Source organism: Rhipicephalus sanguineus, chromosome 11 (genome assembly GCF_013339695.2).
Source record: "Rhipicephalus sanguineus isolate Rsan-2018 chromosome 11, BIME_Rsan_1.4, whole genome shotgun sequence".
NCBI lineage: Eukaryota > Metazoa > Arthropoda > Arachnida > Ixodida > Ixodidae > Rhipicephalus > Rhipicephalus sanguineus.
Window position 1 is genome coordinate 51131896 of NC_051186.1, and position 7387 is coordinate 51139282.

The 7387-nt window shown below is 44.2% G+C and overlaps 1 long non-coding RNA gene across 1 annotated transcript; it reads left to right on the top strand.

Annotated features, from left to right (window-relative positions):
• The first annotated feature begins 3699 nt into the window (after positions 1-3699).
• Positions 3700-6597, top strand: LOC125756305 (uncharacterized). Its single transcript, XR_007414354.1, has 3 exons — positions 3700-3983; positions 4050-4121; positions 6466-6597. It is a non-coding gene; the product is annotated as an uncharacterized LOC125756305 (long non-coding RNA).
• The last annotated feature ends 790 nt before the right edge of the window (positions 6598-7387 follow it).

Consider the following 7387-nt stretch of genomic DNA (forward strand, 5'->3'; position numbering starts at 1 on the left):
CATTTCTATTCGAGAACTGAGACGACCGTGAATAAGTATATGGTGCATCGGTGTCGATACCCGTGGCCGATCGATTAGAACGCAAAGGATGCGCTAGAGCACGTAATCACAACTTTTCTCACACGTTATGTGAAGTAATGAGCAGCGTAAACACACCCTGTGAATTATGACAGTGATATACTAGACTGCTTTTGTATAATAGCATGGTGTATTAGCTGACGGCCATAATGTTGATGGACGGTAAGCAATCTGAAAATCATCGTCAGGGTGCTTATAAGTGTGGTATAGCTAACATAGCACGTAATACATGCTACGTTATTTAGTAATACGCTAAGGACGGACTATGTATAGACCTAGCGTAAGGACAAGCTCATCGTATACATCTGTATCTCAGTTGCATGAAGATCCCCCCTCCGCCACCCCTTTCCTTTTTGCCTAGGTAACTTCAGAATTCCTCAGTTTTCCGTAATAGAACGCATTCTCGCACAAGCTCCAACCATTCCTCATCTGATCGTCTCACGCGTATCGGCATGGTATGATACGAAGAACAGTGTCCCTTTCGGTACGTGGGTGCATCGAACTATTAAGCTTCGAACCAAATCACTCGACTGCCACGTTATAGCATCCAGCGACCAAACCGTTTGTATAACTCAACTGTGGACACGGAGGTGTACCTTGTCTGGTTCAACTGTCGCTACAAGCAAACGAGCAGCCGCGGAGGAACGCATCAGTGTACGCAAAGACTACTCGCGCACCTGATTCCACAGCTTATACAACAGAGAACTGCACGGAATTACAGGTGGCGGTGTGCATAGGTGGCTTTAGAGTGGAACTGCGTTTCATTCTATATCTTGTTCTTTTTCACGTGCGTGTGTAACGGCTCGTCTATAAAGCGCCGAGAAGACGACCTGCCGAGCAAACGCGACGATGAGCCTCTTCCCGATGAGCGAATACCCTTATGAAAATGAGTCTTGAGTGTCTAGTGTCGACTAGGTGCGCTCCTAATGAGTCACTAGACAGACATTAGACATGCAAAGCCTAATGTCGTTTAACATTAAGTGTACATCGGAGAGTCAAATGACCATGTGCACTTTAATTTCTGGTGACTGAAGTGTTCAGACTTTCAGTTGCCGTTCCTAATGTCAAAACGCGCATCACAACAAAGAAGTTAAAAAGCCTTAATCGCCACGGTAAAATCAGTTTATCACAATAGACAAGTTCGTCTTTCAGAGACTACAAGCAATAAACAATTTGTGTTGCAATGTACACAAATATCGTGTTTCAGTAGAATGCGTAAATATTTTACATATATCGCCCATGCACCGGCGATCGAAGAATTGCTGACGACCGCAGCAATGTTCATTATATTACCTGCCGTATAATAGAAGTAAGCATTTCCTTATTTTTAAAAGGCATGAGTCGATCACATATGCAAATATGAACAGATATGATCAAGTGACACTGCGAACACTCGCTCAGGGGCCCGTGTTGCCCATTTGCCCAGTAGAAATTAACGGAGGAGAGTGGGGATTACCCGCACGGCGTCGCGAAGGATTTTGGGGGGCGGAGAAGAATTGGAACTGTGGACAATGGGTGACGTACAGAAAAAAAGTTCGTTATTGTTGTGATAAAAATTAGGGACTGTTCTTATGCATGGTGCACTTACATATATGTCCAAAACAGAATGTTGTTGGTTGCAAAGATACGCGGACAAGCGTTTTTCCCAACCTCAAACTACTGTCTCTATCTCTCCTCGCTGTTGCAACGCTGGTCAGAAGCAGCCGACAACCAAAGTTCGATTTGGCCCTACGTCGCGTACATCCTTCTCCCGCCCCGCCTCCTCGTAATGTCATCTCCACGCGACTCTCTTCCGTTCTCCACGGCGTCAACTCCTCTCTCCCTTCACTCCTTCCTTGTCCCATTCACCTCCTCTGTGTGCAACGTTGGGTGTCGCTTATCACACCCTACCCATTGCCTCCTCCCATCATAATCCCTACCTCTTTCTATCCACGGGAGAGGGCAGTAACTTGAAACAAAAAAGCGTTTCTTTTGAGTAAGGACTCAGAGATGACCGTCGTCTGCGATGCGAGTTTGAAAACTGCCCATTTCTAACTTTCATTTCCCCAAAACAAAATGTATAGTTGTATAACAAAATCGAACAGCCATAACACATTCCCAGCATGCACACACGGGTTAAAAAAAGCCATAAATACACTTTTTTTATGTACAGTGACAAATAAAAACAACAATATTGCTTTATTTTCTACGGAGCGCTGTTTGAAGAGAGGGTCAGCGCGCACCAAGGAGATATTTATATTTGTTTTGATTTATGCAGCGTCATTTCGCGTTTTTGCACTTGTGAAAACGTCGCACCTTTTACGTGCACCTCACAGTCAAAATAGCGCCTTCGTCTTCAAGTGAGCGCTCGTCACCCTCCACCTTTCCCGACGACTCGCCTAGGGAGCTTCTGACGAATTTCACTAGCAAATGGCTGTATAAGCCTGAGACGGCCGCTCGAACAATGAAATGGCCGTCACATGAGGTACGGAAGGTTCACAAACCAAAACTAAATTCGAAACGCGCGCCGAACCGGACTATTTCGCGGAGCAGTACATGTGCAGTAGCTCCGCCCCCGTAGCCTTCCCTTCATTGCCAAGAAAAGTTCAGGGTTGCCAGGTTGGGCTATAAATAGCCAAATTGGGCTACTTTTTTGTGGACTTGGAGGGATTTTTAGTCGTTGGCTATTTGGCTACATTTGGGCTATTACCTGCCTTCGCTTGAAACGCTTGTTTTCCGATGCCTTTTCTCCTCTTTAGTGGTTGTTGTGCCTCAAGTTCATTGTGAATCAAGTGTTTACGTACACAGTTATCTTTCCTTCACTCTTTCTACTATCTTTCCCTTGGCATTTTGCATTATTTAGGTATCAGCAGCCTCCACCATACAGTTACGGTAGTCAGTAATAATGAATTCATTCCCTTCCTTTGAAGGCGAAGCTTCTTTTGCCGGGTTTCGCGTTGCTGCTGAGTCGCTCCCTCTGACAGCGGACAAATTTGTGGATTTAAATACAAAGTGTCAATGAAAGCACACACGAAGTAACTTCATTGGGTTCTCCATTCCTTTGGCTACGATCATCACATTGTGGCTGGCGTCACTTCAAAGAAAACAAATTAATAAAGCAACAAGAAAATAGAAATGCCAGCAAATAAAGTGGCATTTCCTTTCTGTTGCCACTATCCGCACCACATACGCGATCTTGCATGGAGCAGCACACTTGGAGATATGCATATCATATGGGTCAGGGGCGTAGCCAGAAATTTTTTTCGGGGGGGGGGGTTCAACCATACTTTATGTATGTTCGTGCGTGCGTTTGTACGTGTGCGTGTATATATACGCAAGCAAAACTGAAAAATTTCGGTGGGGGGGGTTGAACCCCCCCAACCCCCCCCTTGGCTACGCCCCTGATATGGGTAACTCCCCACAAAAGGTATTGATTTCTCTTTTAATACTGCTTCATTTTTTTTTGTTTTATTCATGTGAAACTATCTCTGCACAAAAAATAATAAATAGAAGTTTTTTTTTCATATTTACTCTTTGGCTATTTTGGGCTATTTTTTATTAATTACGTTTGGCTAGTTTTGGGCTATTAATGGGCCGAAATTTGGCGGGTAGCTCTCAGAGTACCTGGCAACCCTGGAAAAGTTGTCCTTGGGGGCGCTTTAGTTGTTTGACGGGTGCACGGTGCGCGCGGTTTGTGTGTGTGTGTGCCATGCTGTGTTCTGCAATGCTTCGTTACCACGTTTATCGATTATGCACGTTGGTTACTTGATTCAATGTCAAGTGTACCTTCCAAGACGATCTAGGTCCTAGTCTCGTGACTGAAGGCGAGTGCGGACGTACAGCAGCCTTTTGACAAGACTGTCGCCGAGTGTACGGTACATTGTGGACTGTAAAGCTGAAGAGTGCACAGTGGATGCCTGATTTTGGTAAGTTCTAGAATATTTCTGAATTACACAGCTAGGTTACTTCATTACATGACGTCTTTTACGCAGGAACCGAGTGTGATCGTCTGGGCGGTGTGTTCACTCTGCGGGGATGATGGCCAGAGGAAGGATGATAGACAGGTATGTTTTACGCTATGCTCAATGCTTTCTGTGCACTTTATACGGTTGTATGAAGCACTCACCATGTGCGTTCACTACCTACAACTGCAACGGGTGGATGAAGGCGCGTTGCTTTGCGCGATACTCCGCTCGCTTCTGTAACGCAAGCGTTTCTTGTCATGGCGCTCTTCTTCCTTGGCTGTTTTTCGATTCCAAGAATGCCTGTCGCTCGGCCCGCCCGCTTCCCGCTGCTGCTTCTCTACTCGGGAACTGGTTGACCTTGGGGACGCCTGCGCGATGTATGTGTCGCAGGGAGGGCAACACTCGCCCTTTTGGGCGTAGGGGACCGGAGGGGGGAGGTGAGGTAGGAGGGAAGTACTGAGAGCATGGCTCTTTCCCGGAGAGGGGACGGGTCGCGACCGAGGAGAGAGAGAAAGTGGCCCGCTCTTGGCATTCCGCCGCTCAGAAGCGATCGTAAACCGAAGGAAGAATAATGGACCATTTGCAAAAATCTGCAAGGCGGCTTTCCTGCAAGGTTGTTTTCCAACCAAAAACTCTCAATCCCCGACTGCTTTTCTCGCTCATTCTGTTTTTGCTTCTCTACCCCCCCCCCCTTTTTTTTTCTTACGAACGACGGCTGCCTTGTCCACCTAGCGAAGGCTGAGGGTTCGTACGAGGCGGCCCCACAGTAATAGTTGGGGAAAGAGGTCGTTTTGTCGTACTCGCGTGCCTTCACTGGAATTAGGAGCGGTAAAAGTACAATGAGCGAGAAAACCAGTCTGCGACGGAGAGTTTTTGGTTGGAAAACAACCTTGCAGTAAAGCCGCCTTGCAGATTTTTGCAAATGGTCCATTTGCAAGATTTTTTGTATCCGAGTTGTGATTCTGTAAATAAACTTCTTAGCGTCGTCGAAAGTTATTGAAATCGACTACAGCTGTATACTGCACGAGATCATCGCCTGAAGCTACTTGTACGATGGCTTATCACTTCGGAAATAGAACTGCTTTAAACATAACGTTCATCGCCGAGCCTTCTCATGATGCAGGTACAAATGAAGTAACTTTTCAGGAAACTCAGTAATAATTGGCATGTAGTACGCGGGGAGGAAGATATAAAAACACGCTGCGGCTGCACATGCGCGCGCGGTGCTCTTCAGTGGCGTGTGTTTGTGGCTTTCTCCGCGACTACTGCACCGCGCTTGTTTTTGTTAGAAGTTAGTTGCACTATGGTTAGGATTTTAATCTGACTGTGCAAGGTCGTTGCTACGAGAAACGAACTTGCGTTGGGTGAACCCACTTGAAGATAATACAAGTCAGTGAATTACGTTATATTCTGGTACTAACACCATGTGTACAGTAACTTGAAAGAGCACAAGATGTATATAATTATCAATTCTAGACAAATGTGCCAGTTGCGTTTGGCAAGGTGCCCTTTGTTGCAATATTTGTGTTTGAGAAAAATGATGTGAAATATTTTTCCCGTCGTTATATTGTTTCCTGAAGCATACTGGTTTATATTAACAGAAGTTGTTGTAATGGTTAAGCAGCACTGTTCCAAGAGCTTTTTATCCACTGTGCTGGGGTGGCAAAAGCACACCTCAATTATGTGCTTATCTAAAGTTCATGTTTCTTTTGTGAGCTTTTCTTAAGGCAGCATGAAACTGAAAAAGCGCTCTTATTTGCAGGTTGTGCGACTAAGACGTAGCATTCATTGTGAGAGTGCTACTTTAATTTTATGAAGTAATTATTATGGGAAACAAATCTAAATTCTCATATGTAACTATGTGTGCAGAAGTTTAGAGAAGGCTGACAAAAGTGGTTAACGGTTTTTTTTTATGGCTTGCAGCACTACAAATTCAAGCCGATATTCCAGGCATTGACTGGCTTTAACACGACTACAATTACTTTCCTAAACGGCTCAAATTCATCATATAATACAATATGTAAAGCTCGGCATTATGAAGTGTGCACATGGGCCACACATACTCTTATTTTATCAATTTATGCATTTTATATTGTGTAGCAGAGTTGATGTAATTTTCGTCATTTAAATGACCTATATCGTAATCTGCGTTCTCCAACCACATAGTGTTTACTAAGTACATAAGTTTCAGAAAGTTCGGCTTGCAATGGCACCATTACAGTTGTCTGCCATGAGCCGTTGCTCAGGTTATACTTGTTCTTATAGCGCAATCTGAGTCCATCATTCAAGGCCCTTGCTGGTATATAAACATAGACTTGCCTGAATACATTGTATGTATTGTGTGTGAGCTGTAAGGTCTGTGTGGTGCGCCAACTCATGAATGTTTTCTGGTATCCTTAACATATGTACCCGGTGATCTCACCTGTTCGTGGAACTGAAGCAGACGACAGCTTGCAGACGAAGATGGGAGCGTTCTACCTGTGAGCCTGGTCGAGCTTATATTTTATGGTAGGCATTTGTTTCAATCTTTACAAAAAGCTTCGACATGTTGCGCCTGCTCATGAACCTATTGCAACTTTTTTAAGGGAATTCTAAGATCAAAGAAACAAGACCCTAGACGTAACTCCATTAATGTATACTTGATGCTGGACTTGACCTTCTGTGTTGTTTTCCTGTTTTCTTACAGGATTTGCTGAAAGTTTCTATTGGAAATGCGATATAAGATGCAATTTTGACTAACTCTAACTTCACAAAAGTGCTTTTTGTCAACTACCTGCACGGGGCCTTGGCAGTACATCTAAGTGTTCTAAGGTGCACGATGTGTTGGATAAAGTTTTCTTTGCAACTCTTATATATTTACTGCGATCTTTCGTGCAGGATACACATGCATGGATACATATACATGGATTCCCTACAAGGACCCTGCGCATCAAAAGCAATCTGTCATCAATGTTAAGTAGACAGATTAAACGAAACGAAGATATGACAGGTGTACACCATATTTTTCTTTCATTTAACCTCTGCATGTTTCCCAGTCAATAAATGTTTTTATCCATTTTCTTTTGTTGAGAAATGTCTTTGTACAGCACAAGTGTCGTAGAAGGTGCGTACATGCACTTTTGTATGATGCTTGGCTGCATGTGTATCAACCAGCAAACACATTGTCAGGCACAACTAATATGTGATTCCGTACTATCAGCCGGACATATCATAAATCTTATCATGCACTGTAATAGTTCTGTTTCAGGAATGTTATGAATGTCATTGGCCACGAAGCACAAGCTTGGCCGAGGGTCATTGCAAACAGGATGTTTCATACTCACAAGAAAGCATAAGGACACATTAGAATGACGGTGGCCAATATG